This window comes from Apteryx rowi, unplaced genomic scaffold, assembly GCF_003343035.1.
Source record: "Apteryx rowi isolate R43461 unplaced genomic scaffold, aptRow1 scaffold_457, whole genome shotgun sequence".
NCBI classification, from domain to species: Eukaryota; Metazoa; Chordata; class Aves; order Apterygiformes; family Apterygidae; genus Apteryx; species Apteryx rowi.
The window spans coordinates 180,580-194,714 of record NW_020450713.1 but is presented as its reverse complement, the minus strand read 5'-3'; positions in this window follow the sequence as shown (position 1 = coordinate 194,714).

The window sequence follows — 14,135 nt, the reverse complement described above, 5'->3', positions numbered from 1 at the left end:
GTTTACTAGGGATGCAGTAAGTAATGCCATAAATAAAAGTATTTGGGAGTCCAGGACCTGTCAGAGTTGGTTAGGGCACAGAGGACATTTTCTTTCTCCTTATGCAAAAGCATTTCATGGCGAAATAAAAGAGGTTTCACTGTAGCTCATGCATGTCAGATTTCCAGGAATGTGGGAAATTAATCACATTTAACATTATTTGCAACGTCCCCCCCACTCCGCCCTCCGTCCACTTTTTGCAAACTGCTTAAATGAGCTGGACATGTGGGCCGCCACTGTCCCCCTCCCTGCGCCGCCAGCCCAGACCCTTACAGGGACAGTTAAGAAATAATGAAATGCTGGTGAAAGACAGGAAGAGAATGAGATGCCATCGAGAGACGTTTCTGAGAAATGGTGGAGATCTGGGTGAGATGGGCGACAGCTGAAACTGAATGATATGTTGAAGAAAAATAAACGATAACAAACCGCTCACTCTCCCCATTCTTTTCTGTGAGGCAATTTTATATTTTGCATTAACATTTCCCTTCTTCTGTCCCACTTCTCTCCTGCTTTTGCTGCTATAATTTATCAGGATTACAATAAGCCCTCTGGCTTTTGGAAGTAAAATTACAGAACACCTTAGTTATATTTAAGCGGTGGCGGTGGGAAATCATTTCTCTGTCATCACGTGGAGTTTCGGCTACTTATTGTGGTCATTGCTCTCCCTTTTCAGTTTTATTTATTTAGTTGGACTTGGGCTCACTAGAAAGGAAAAGCGACCCTTCTCCACTGATGTAATTAACTCCTACAGTCTTCAGCCCTTCTCCTGCAAAATGCAGATAACTTCTGCAAGCTGGACATTTATTTCATGCAGGGTGTACTAGGAGCAGGGCTGTTTCTGATTTTGATTTTTTGAAAAGTAGAATAAATCAATTCTTTGTAGTGGCCAAAAGCTTCTAAATAAAGGCTACTGTAGTAGAAATCACTATTTTACTTAAGCAAAATCAATCGTCTTTGTTTTCTGACTGACTCTTTGATCCCCTGTGCTTTAAAAAATACTGGTGTAATGCAAAAGAGAGAATGGAAATTAGTGTGATAGAAACTGTGCTTCCATTTAGAAGTGAGGCGCTTTGATGACAAGCTTCAGTATTTTAGTGTTGGCAAGCTGCTGAAAACAGGCACAAATGTGGTCAAAGAGCTGGCCCGGTCCACGTCGTCCTCCTTTGGCTCCTCTGCCGCAGCGGCAACCGAAGGAGCGCCCCGTCACCGGAGGGCCCCGCTCCACCTCCTGGGGGCCAGCACAGCCGCGTCCCTGGGTTCATGGGAGCCACTCGGGCCCTTGGTGAGTCAGCGGAGAGGCGAAGGCAGTTACCTCCTCGTGGGCAGCTTCCCTCTTCTTTCATACACAGACTTTCCAGGGATCCAGCTTCCACCATGGAGCCAGTGTTTCCGTCAGCCGTCTGCGGGACGCGTTCCCGCATTCCCTCTCACTCCCTTCTCCCTGCAGCTGAATGAGTTGCCCTCAGCAACGCGCTTAGGTGCCACGCAGCAGTACGGCCCTGCTGACTCTCTCGCAGGATCTCCTTTATTGCACTGTTTCTTGCCTTCCTGGGGCATCGTGCTTGGTTAGCAGCTCAGTTTTTTTTTTTTTTCCACCCTGATAGCAACTTGGCCAGTTCTGTGTGTTAATTTAGTGTGCTTTTGAACAGTGCTGGCCTGGGAACTTTGGGAGACAATGTTCATATTTACTCTAACCCAGAAGAAGATACAGCACCAGAGACCTGTGTCAGCATCCTCGGATCGGCGTCAACTCTGCTTTTCTCCCTGGCTGAGGGTTTTCTGAGCCATTCCCTTTCCATGCCCATTCAAACTGCTCTCCCCTGATAATGATAAACAGAGGTGTCAATTAGTGCTAGTTATGTTTCAGTTTAATCTACTTAGTTAATTTTACAAATTAATATTGATCTGCAGCTATATGAGGTCAGTATGGTAATGAAATTGTATAAAGTTAATATTAAGTTCTTAATAGCTGGATACAAATGAATTCAAATGAATGGCCCAAAATTAGCTGCTTAGGTGTCAACTATATTCCTAGGACCTCATTATTCTTCTGCTTTAACACCTCCTGCTCCATTCCTGATGAAGGAAAGGACCCGCCCTTACCACAAGACTCTTATGAACCAAGAGAGAAAATACAGGTTGACATGTCACATCCTCAAAGCTGTTTGCTGTCTTCTTCTATCTACCCAGAGTCCTTGCAAGCCAGCTGACTCCTGGCAGATGCTGGGACTGTGTGGGCACGAGGAGAAAAGCAGATTTTTGAGTAACGGGGTCTAAAACCACTTAAATGAGGCAGGGAGCTCAGCCAGGATGAAAAGGGAATACATACTTTATGCACTGAATTTCTTTCTGTTGAGTTTTTTGACAAGTGCCCACCACTGGACTCTCAAAAGGACTGGAGTTTCACTCCAGTAATGCAGACACTCATGGTGTTTGCCTTCACAGTCCTTATGAAGTCTTTGCTTTTCCTCTGCTCTGTTCTCTGTGATTCCTATGGGTATGTAGACCTATCAACTGTGGGGTTTTTCTTTTTTTTCATCCTTTTTTTTTCTGTCATGGCTCTTTACCCGAGCCATAAAGAAGGGAGTCTGGCACCGTGACCCAAAGGCTGCATGTGGCGTCCAGATGGGGAGCCTCGGGAAGCCCTCCCGCAGCTGAAGCTCTTGCAACAGAAGCATTTAACTCCGGCGGTGACACCTTTGCAGGCTGCCCATTCTAGGAGAACACCATTTTACTCATAAACTACCTACAGGTACGCAGTCACTCTTACAGGTGGACTAAGCTGGCTTTGAAACTCAGGACGAAGGACCTGAACTGGCAAAAGAAGCAGGCTGGGGACAAATGATGGTACTGAAGTAGGGGTGGTGCTTCGGTCCTGGCTCAGAGCAGTCGTGGGCTGCCCCCTTGCTCTGCACAAGGGCCTCTCCCTGCACCACATCTTGCTGCGCCTGAGTGGTCTCATGAGCAACAGCATGTAGTCCTTAAATGATTACTATTGATCAAATATTTACTTCTGATTACAGTCCCATTTTGGTTACGCACTGGATTAAAACAAGTAACACATGGTTTTTGCCTTGATCATTTTATAGTCTAAAAAAGAAGAGCCCTAGCCCTAGCTGACACCTCATTTCAAGTAAGTCAAACCCCTTCATTTCTCCTAGTCTGTGCCACCACTTGGGGTTTGACCCTGAAGTGAAGGTTGTGTCTTTTACTACCAGCTTACTGATGCAAGTTTGTGCTGTGTTACTGACATCATGGACTTTGGATCTGTAACAGGATGATTTCAGAGTACTCTGAGTGGGAAAAGGATGGACCACAGGGAAGTAACTGACCCACAGAAAAATAAAAAAGAATCAAAACAAAGAGCACATCAAAAAAGAAGAAACCCAACATTGCTACAATACATATTCTCCTGCTCCTAGATATCACTGCAAAGACAATATTTGTCAGTATATAGAAAAATACCCAATCTAGACACAGGCTATCAATCATTGAACATGCCTGTGCTGAAGGTACCGTGAGATACTCAAAGAACAAAAGCGTGATTCATCTCCATCTTCGGAGCAGGGGCTAAATCTTGTTCCACTTATTCATGGGAGCAGTGCTACTCTAATAACTAAAGCAAGCAGGATTCGGCCATGAACTGCCAATATCGCTCTGCACATTTGGAGTGTATGATGAGAGCTAAGATTGGCAACTCTCCCCTGTAATCTAAACCACTCTGCAAGCAGGCTAGCCATAATTTGCTGCCCTAAACATTTAACCCCAGCTAGTTAATTTAAGCTTAGCTCAGTTGCTCATGTTTATGGATAAAGAAACAAAAGAGAGAGCATCAGAAGGAAAAGATGACTGTGGAATTCAATATTTCAGCAGCTGTTGATAGGTAAATGTTATTGAAGTGTGGCATTCAAAACCAAAGGCCTGAATTTATGATAATGAGCCTAACAAGGAAATGAGATTGACACAGCAATTCTCTGTTTTTGTTGTCCCCTGAGGTTAGAGATTATGCAGTGCATGGTTCTGTTTTTAGCCTCTTTGGTGATTCCAACTGTGAGAGACAACGCTGTGCATATTTGTCAAGGTTGCACTCTAATCAGGTGACTCAGGAGCTTTCTGAGGGAGAGCATGAACTGCTGGTCTCACTTAAACCTTAATCCACATCCTATGTCAGAGATCCATCAGCCAAATGATGGGCTTTTAGTTCCTGGGTTTCATTTATGCTTATTCAGTTCTTTGTGGAAATGCTAGGAAATAATTGAAATATATCTATCACAGTTGCACTGTATTTTGAGAATAACTGGAATATTTCTCAATGACATTAATTGAATTTAAAATGTTTTTGTCTTTCTATTTAGTTCAAGATTGATGAGCAGTGGAAAGGGCATTTATACACAGGCAGATATATATTTCCATGCTACATCTGTATCTTAATAAAATGGTAGCTAACTGAATTCTTGTGCTGAGTAAATAATGGTAAGAAAGAAAACAACCTATATGTTTAGGAAGAGGAAATATCCTATGTTTTAAATGGGATCATATTGTGTAAAAGAGAAGAACTGGTCTCCCTGAGAATGGATAAATGAATTATTTAAATATATTTAAAGGACACACAGGAAAAAGTAATGGCTTAGATACCCGATGTAGGAAAAATTAATATTTTAAGGAATCAATTGTGGACACACGGAAAAGCTCATTTTAATTAAAGATAGCTTACATAAAGCAGTTTGAAGAAGGGAGCAGTAGTATAGTGTACTTGTTGTGGAGAATTTTTTAGAAATATATCATGGATAAAGCAGTTGACATAACATACTCAGAACTTCAGATTGCTCTAAAAATGCTTCATGGTTGGTGTTGAGGTGGTTTTGAATAGCTTCACCCTCCTGCAACATGAGCTCTTGCGTGGGTCGCTGGTTTGGTGCTCTCACACTGGCCAGCTCTGTGTGAAGGGCCTTCTCTTTGCAACATTCAGGCCTCCTCTCGTGGCGTTTGGCATTCAGAGAGCGGCGCCCGGAGCGGGGTGCTTGCCGCGYGCCGGCGGGGAGAGCAGCCGCGTTGCAGGGTGCGATCCGATCCGGCTGCTCCGTTGGTCCACGTGGCTCCAGCCGGCTCTGCTCTTCCCTGCCCTTCGTGGTCTTTTCAACGTCTGTTATTCAGGATTACGGAAGGGTGGTCCGTGTAGAACAGGAGAGGTCACGTAGAACTGAAACTCAGCGGAGAAAACAAATGTTGGTTTCCCCAAGTAGAGGTGTTACTGATATTTCGTACTGAAGTGTTACATTAGGGCCTGGCACTTAGGCAGAATGGCTGTACAGAAATACCGTCAGATTTTGTCAAGCAGGTTGTGCATACCAGTAGTAGTTAAAACACAGATGGGACGGCTTGGGGAAAGCAGCTGGAAGCAGAAGCTTACTTAAACTCATCTAGCTGGTGAATTTGACTGTGGTTCAAACATTACAGAATATACATGATCAGCCATGCAGAGCTTACAAAGGAGAGAGTCAACTAGGCTTAATTTAGTGAAAAACATAGGCTTGACAGATGCCTGAAGATACCACTGGTGCTGGAAGTACGAGGAGGACACCTGGTTCTTTGCTGAAGATACACTTCACCTGAGAATGGGTGCCTTTCCCAGCTTTAAACAGGGCATATTAGGAATTCAAGGGTGTAAAATCTTCCCTGCCTTTGCCTTCATCACTCTTCCATTCTCAAGCAGCCCCTAAACCTTACATTAAATCATGACAACTTAACAGCTCATTCTTAAATGCACAGTTCAAACATTTCACAGAGCTGAAATAAAGGACTTCCTCTACATTAATAATCCTGTAGAAGTAACACTGGTAATCCTGTGGGAAACCCCAAAAAGCTATCCTCAGGGGCAAAATAATTGCCTACGCATTGCTCCAGAAAGGAGAAGAGCAATGGACAAAAATTTAAATCTCCCAAGACCTTGATTGCGCGCAGAGTAGCGCAGCACAAAATGACTCAGTCGGGAGAGGTGCTAAAATCTTTAGAACACAAATGGAACCAAATGCTATATTAAAAGAAAAGGGGGAAAAAAAGACTAACAGGACAAAAATGCAAAACTGTGTGGGAGCAGGACCAGGAGACTGCTGTAGTTTCAAGTGAGAAGAAATTCTGTCACCCTGCAAGTGCTTGTGTGCCTGGGAACGTGTTCATCACAGGCTGCATCTGCTTAGAAAAAAAAGGCAAAATCCTGTTTGCTTGATGGTAAACATATAGACGTTGTGTTTGCAGAGGCTGAACTTCACCTGGTGCATCACTCACATCTGGCCCTCTGCACACAGATGAATTTCACCCAAAAGGTGTACAAAGATGATCTCAGAGCAGCACGATGAATAAATGGCATGCAATAAAAATGTGTGCTTTTACTTGTTTAAATGCGAAGAACATAACATAAAAGTGATAGTATGAGCCTGTGGTTGTCCCAGATAATATAATGATAATATCCCAAGCATACATCAGCTTCACTTTTGTGATTGCTCTATCATTAGAATCTCTTTACGTCTTGGCCATTATTCAGCATCCTACTTATTCTGTAATATTCATTTCTTTGCTGTGTGACAACTGGTTTAAGTCTTAAAACAGGAGAGATACTTGTTCAACAGAGAGGTGACAGTTAATATTAGCTAATGCGCAGACCCAGAATAACTTAAGTTTTAATTCAGGAAATCTTACACTGTCTACCATCTCTGGAAATATCTGCTGTTTTTGGTGCAGATTCTGCCACTTTTAGTAAAAGTAAAGGAGATCAGAATTTAGGTCTTTTACATTATTTTAATCTGGACCAGCATTCAAAGATTTATGAAAAACTTCCTTACAGCTGGTAAGAAAGTGGCTCTTCAAGGAAGACGGTATTTCTTGCTCTCCCTCCATAAAGATTCTTTTCACTTATACAGGATTTAGCTTGTTAAGAAAAAAAAGGGTTGATTTTTTTTATTTTTTTTTGGCTCTGTGCCATTCTCCAACCCCTTAGACTTTTCAGTGCTGTTTTTTTTGGTCATTTTATTTTGGTGAGATAAAAATCCTTCCTGATCAGCTCTTTTAACAATGGAGGAAATCATGCAAAATGTGAAATCCAATGATGGACATGTACCTTAACTAATTGTTGATTTCAGACCATACATATGTACGAAAGCAAGAGATTGTGGCTCCTGGAAAACACAGCTACCAAGGAAGATAGCTGTCCAGATTTGAAATAAAATACATTTCACAGATACATCTGGCCAAAGTATGAACACAGACATATGTTTTCTTTCTTTACACTATCTTGCAGACACACAAGCATCAAGGAAATCGGAAAACTAAATAATAAAATCTGAAACTTGCAATGTTAAGATTTTGCAGGTTCACTAACATCAGCATCTGATTAAAAATGTAAATGAGGCTGGTTGCTGTGAGATGCTGACCTGAGATCGAGCTTTCCGAAGACAGGCTATTTCCACTTTCCTCGGAAGACAGAAAGAAGAGTTGGGACATTTTATTTACCTTGATGAAACAAAAAAATGTGTAAGGACTATATAAATATGTATGAATAAAATTTAAATTACATATATGCTGAATGGTTTAGCTGTTGTTCAGCAAATACATAATTTGTTATTTTTTCCTGTTTTCATTGAATAATTTATTCATCAGATCAGCTTTTTTTTAATATTCACTAGATGATCCGCTGATCAAATCCTATTAGCAGAATATGCTATTTGATATTTTTTGCCCTTTTCAAAAATCATTTAGTTTATTGGAAGAACACTGCTGTGATTTATTAGTGGCGTTTCCCATCCAGTCCATGGTGACATTCTTCTGGAGTAACGTCTGAAGACAGTAGATTTCTTGCTCCTGTCATATAATATTAACCTTTTGTAAACATGATACATATTAGATTTCTTTGACCAAGGAAATAAAACCCCATGTCCAACAGCACCCTTGTGTGTCACACATTCGTGACAACATGTGTATGATGTACTCTATTTTTTATTTGATGACTGAATATCAGATAATCTAATATTTTGATTAGCTACATCAATCAATCCTACATTCTGGTTGATGTGTCTTTCCTGCACATTGTTCAGTAATACACCTCTGCAAAGGGTTTCTTCTAACCCCTAAAATTGTTGTGTAGCTTCAGAGAGAAACCCTGACATTACAGTGCAGAACAAGATGCAGAAAGGACAGTGTTTAATCCTTTACAAGTCAGCCTTGAAGTCAATCATCTTGTAGCCCTTTGTAGCTGGAAAAGGACTTCTTACACTTACCGCTTGAAAAGGGAGATTCCTAGCTTTCTATTGTACTGTCTTCGTACCCAGGGAGGTCTTAGGAGATCAGGATGTTAAGCCATGATATCGTTATGTTTGCAAAATGATTTTATATCTTTATAGTATTATTTAACATTTGCATAATTTTAAAAGCTTTTGAGGATGTACTTTTTCTCTTAAGTTACTCAAGCCTAAATACTTGAATAAGGCTAGCTATTTAGGAAGGAGGTTGTAAAAAGCAGCACAAATTTATAAAAAAAATTTTTTCAAGCAAATTCTCTGTAAAACTGCTCTAAAGACAACAGGGAGTAACACACAAAAGCACTGACAGCACAACTCTGTAATGACCTGTGTAACTTTGTGCCATTGCCAGCCAAGACTAATGCCAACATCCAGTGCTCAGACCTGTGTGCCACAATCTGTGTGCTACAGCCTAATGTATTCCATATTTCAATATGCATGCATATGTAATAGGCTATATAATATTCCATACAAAAATTACATTAAGAAAATGTTAAAGTTGCCTAATTTGGCATTTAAAAGTCAGGAAATAAAATTAAGGTTGTACACGCAACATTAACTCTGTTCCCTAGTGCATTTCCTATGATACAGTCTAATTACATGATCAAATATTATTTCTCAGATTATTCAGTATAATGTCTACATTTTTTCATCTTGCAAAGTGCAAAGTGAATTAGGCAGGGCTCAGCTAGCTATCTATAAATCTCCATATGAAGATTCTAAATAAACATGGACTCCTCAGCTCGGAAAAAGGATAAATGAGAGGGATCTGACAGGGGGTTATAAAACCATGAGTGGTATGGAGAGGATGAATAAAGAATGATTATTCACTATTCCTTCCATTGGAAAAGCTAGGGGACATTTAGTCAACTAGCCATTTTAAAACAAACTTTGTAGAACTCACTGCCTTAGACTATTGAGGAGGTCAAAAGTATAATGTATCCAAAAGACATTAGAAAAATTTACAGAGGACAGAGCCATTGATGACTATTAAGTGTGAGGTGTGGCTACAAAGTCCATGGCAAGAAGTCACTAAACTTTGGATGGCCAAGAGCTGGGAGGATCTACCTGGAAAAGGCTCATTTCTTATTTCTTCTCTTCTGTTTCCAAATGAATTTGAAGAATTTGGTCATTGCTGACCACTGTTTGAATAAAGGGTAGTAGTTATCAATATTTCCATACAAAACAATAATAAAAATAGTGACTAATAATAATAATAAGTAGGAGATGACACACTGCCCAGATGCCCGCTGTGTGCCCATGTGAACATGTGCCAACAGGCAGTTTACATGTCATAGCACTGCCTCAGGCATGGGGAAAGGCTGGAAGCTTAAGTGGGGCCATTTTCATATAACATGGGAGTGTATGTCAGAAGAAAAGCATGTGGAGATGGCAGCCATGTGGTAGACCATATTTACGATAACTTCCATTTGCCTCGCATATATTATATGCCAGCTTCACCTGCAGTGTGACTATTAATTCATTTCTACCAAGAGTCTTTTTCTCATGCTAATGAAGTTCTTTAAACAATTGCTGCTAAAATCTGAGTTGGTAGAGAAATGGTCCTTTCTTTTTCCAAAATGCAGAATAGTCCTTCCTTCATTCACTGACAGGCCTAAAATGACAGTGTTGTTCCACTGGCAGTTTTAAGGTCTGTTATTTCGCTCTTCATTGGATCTAAGGTCAGTATTTTATATAGTAAAAGATCACGAACTATTAGTTCAGGGGCATTAGTTTTTGTGAAAAGTCTTGACAGATAGCAAGGTATTATGTATAATTACCACCAAACAATCTATAATTAAAAGATTATGTATATACAAAGGTTATTTGGGGAAATAAGGATATTTGGTAAAATACATTAATGATAATTTTTATCTTCCTCAGAAGTCTGTGATGCTTTGTGCCTTTGCAGATAGAGGAATATAAAAAGTGTCAATTTTCATTTTAAAAAGCCTGAATTCTGAATTTTGTATTCTGTAAAATGTCTGTAACCATCTGTAATGCTGATCTATCTGTAACATCTCAGGATTACATCTGGGTGAGGTATCAAATAAAAGCCAGTCTATCTTTATCAGGGGAGGAGTTAATTTTCTGTACATGGGGAAGAATGAGCTTGATGCTTACATCCGCTATGCTACACTGGCTCAATAGGGTTTTCAAGCAGGGAGGGGGAAAGTAAATGTGAAAGGAAGGACAATCTTGTGGTGAGGACACAGACTCGAAGTGCTGACTGCAAGCAGCTCTCCCATTGCTTTCCTGTGTGGTACAAATGAGGCTATTAATAATTTGGGGTTGATTCCCTTCTGTTCTGCCACTTAGGTAGGGTGTAAAGTATACGCCCCTTAGAAACACTTTGCACTGGAGTAAATCACTGCACAACACTTAGCACCGGGGAATCTGTCTCTGCGTCCCATTGCTTGTCTTTAATGTGGAGATCACAAACATCCCTTTTGTCTGTCTGTTTGATTTATCAACAATATTTCCTTTTTTCTCCCAAATTAGAGCCTAAGCATTCCCATAAAAGCTAGACGAGGCTGCCAGTCTCTCTGCAAGAGACCCAGCTACCAGCTTGCTGGCTCAGGCAATATAGCAGGGCCAAGAGCTGTCCCTGGAGGGCACAGCAGCCTTGGTATCCTCACCATCCAGCCAGGGGACCTGTGTGAGTCCTCTGTGGACTCTTTCCATCTTTCCATCTTGTATATCTGAATTTCCTTCTAAAAGAAGGACTCCAGTCTTGCTCAACCCAGCTCTGGTGGCTGCTATTTCCTCCAGGGCCAGGGCTGCGAAGCACACCTGCCCTGCAGGGTGGACATAGCTGGAAGCAGCTCTCTCTCTCTCTCAAGATGATGTGGCTCCAGCACCTGTCTCCTACTCAGTGGCACTACAGATATGCCTGAGTGCTGTCTTCRGCACCCATATTGCAGGTGACAACCTCACTGGAACAAAGCACTAAGACATTTGTGCTGGAATAGTTGCTGCACTGGTGATATCCATGGGTGGAGCACTGAGGCAGAGTTTTGAACCTTCTTCCTATTGAAGTTGCAGCATATCAGGATGGGAAATCCAGTTTTAGGTCAGCTAGACCAGAATCAAAAATTTCACAGCATGCATTCAAAAGCACTGAGCCAGTATGGCTACTCTGCTAAGTAATGTACTAAAACACACTGAAGAAGAAAGTTTTGTTCTCATAGAGCTTATGCCTAATCACATGTCATATGTCCTATCTCAGCCAGCATAAACCTGGTATCATGAGTTCTGCTTAATTCACCAGAAATACGGGTGTGTGCACAGACTCCAGAATGCATTCCCCTAGTTAGCGTGTGGGTGAAATGCTGAATCAAGGTTCCTGGCCAGCAAACAAGGCTGAAGCTTTGAACATTTTAAATTGCATTTGAAACCCCACTTGGTGCCAGGTATTATTCTAATGTCCCCTCTCACTTGCGTTCCTATGCGTGCTATTGTTCACTAAAAATCCTCTCTACTGAATTGGATGGGGGGCTCTCAGAAAACGCTACCTACCTCTTCAGCCTAGTGTTAGAAAGAGTACCACGTACCATGGTATTGTCTATGGTGGGAGGATTGTGCATGTTAATCGTGGTGTGCTACAGTAGGGATTTATTGCTAACTGGCTGTTTGGCACTGATGCCCAGCGTGATGTGTTTCACACAGGCAGCTGGCTCTGTCCAAGGCAGCTTGCTGCTCTTTGAAAGTGTAATCCTGCTTTGTGCTTGACATCCACTAGCACTGTTTGTGCAGTTTGTGTGGAGTTAGTTACTGTGTTACAAATCCTAACTTAGTACTAGCTAAATTCCTTACATAGCCTAGACCAATCCTTATTCCAGAATGAAAAACAAGCTGAACCTACAGATATTTCCATTTCCCTCCTCTGCCTTCTTACATTTCCTGCTTTTCCCCTATATTTGTGATATTTCACTTATTGGTGGTCTCTCCCTTCACCCCTCCCAGCAAACAATCTGGGATTGCAAAGTTCATGGAGGAAGGCAAGGTCAAAGATTTTGGACACCGACTAGTGTCTTTTAATAAATCCCACAGACCATTTTAAGACTCACATGATCTCAGCGCTCTGCCTGGCCCCGCCACCAGAGCTATTGTGCCTTCTACAGGCACAGCAAAGAAGGAATATGGTCTGCAATGTGGCTGAATAGTTCACAGCCTGAGCCTGCTGGTTGCTCTGTCTACAAAACAGCAGAAAAAAAAGTAGTATTGAAATGCCTGAGACTGTACAATCTTGCGCCTGCAGGTAAGGATAACTAGAGACTGCTTATTTTGAATATCAAAACCAGAACTAATATTTAAAGAGGCAGGAATGTATGGATTCATTTTTTTCAGACTGATAGAAGCCATTAAATGTTTGCAAAGCAGTTTTTCTCTGTAACATTACACCTAATGGGAACAAATTAGCTGAAAGATATGACTGCAAGAATGATAACAGCAGGATTCTGCATGAGCTTCCAATTTACAGAGTTTTTTTTTTTCTGCTTCTCCRTAAAGGAAAGAACACTTAATGTATAACTTCTGCGGCATCATAAATGTATACTTGAAGTAAATAAAAGATGGCATAACTCTTGCCCTTAAAAGCAACTTAAGTTAGATGATGAACTGACACAGATGAGACATAACTCTGAACCACTGCATTCTTCAGGGCTGGCAAGCTTTTTGTAGATTAAGACTTTTTTAAACAACAGGATGAACCTGATTATAATAAATTACTGGAAGTTATATAGCCCATATTCTATGTTAAATGGGTCAAATGTTAGTACTGGTTGTGAGAAAATAAGTGGAAGCTGTGGAGAGAGCATTAATAAGACATTCACAGAAAGAACTTGATGTAGCTGTACCCACACTTTGATGGCAACTGCAGGGTAGTGGGACAGCTATCAAAACTGCTGCCTGAAAGCATTAAGACTCTGTGTGAGGAGATGAACATCCCAAACCCTAAGTATTAAAGCTGTCCCCATCAGAATGTGCACTGACATCCAGCCACAGACTGTAATACAAATGAAGTGGCTCTATTACTTACTCCTTCTGTGCTAGATTTTAAATTTGCTGTATTAAAYAGACCTCTGTTATTCCTAGCATCATGCCTTGCTCTTATTGCTACAAAGAAGCTACAGAGGAGATGTAATTTCAAAAACACTTGTGCAATCTTGCATTGTCAGTATATGTTGTAGGCTTATGTAGCACTCGGTTCTTCTGAAAAGCAAGGTTTAAGAGATTTGCCCAAGACTACACAGCAAAGTCGACAGAGCAGAGTGTGATTTAGGATCAGCCACCAATCTTATGGCGCTCATTTTTCCATCCTATGCTGCCTCTTGATCATGCTAAGTTGGCTTCAGCACTAGCAACAGAAACTGAAGTTGTTGTTTATTATCCTCAGCATGGTAATGATACCTTAGGCCACAGTGACAAGTAATTGAAACAACAGGGGTCTTAAAGATGCTTAAAAGCAGAGATCTTAAAATATACAGAAACCAGCACCATCAAATGGAATGTGTAACTAATAAATTGCCAACTATGTGCACTATAACATTAGAGTCAAAATTCAGTCATTCGAGAGAGTTCCACAATGCCCACTTCCTACCCTTCAGAGTGCAAATCTCCACCAAGTTGAGGCTGACATAACAGCAATATGAATAACTAGTTAATCGCACATACATTTGCTTAAAGGGTTTTCCACTTGTAAATCCCAGGCAGGTAAAGAGTAAATTTAACACAAAAGTGTGACAACAGTCACATCCAATTAAGGATCTAGTGCTGCGTGGTCCTGAAAACCTATGGCCTCAA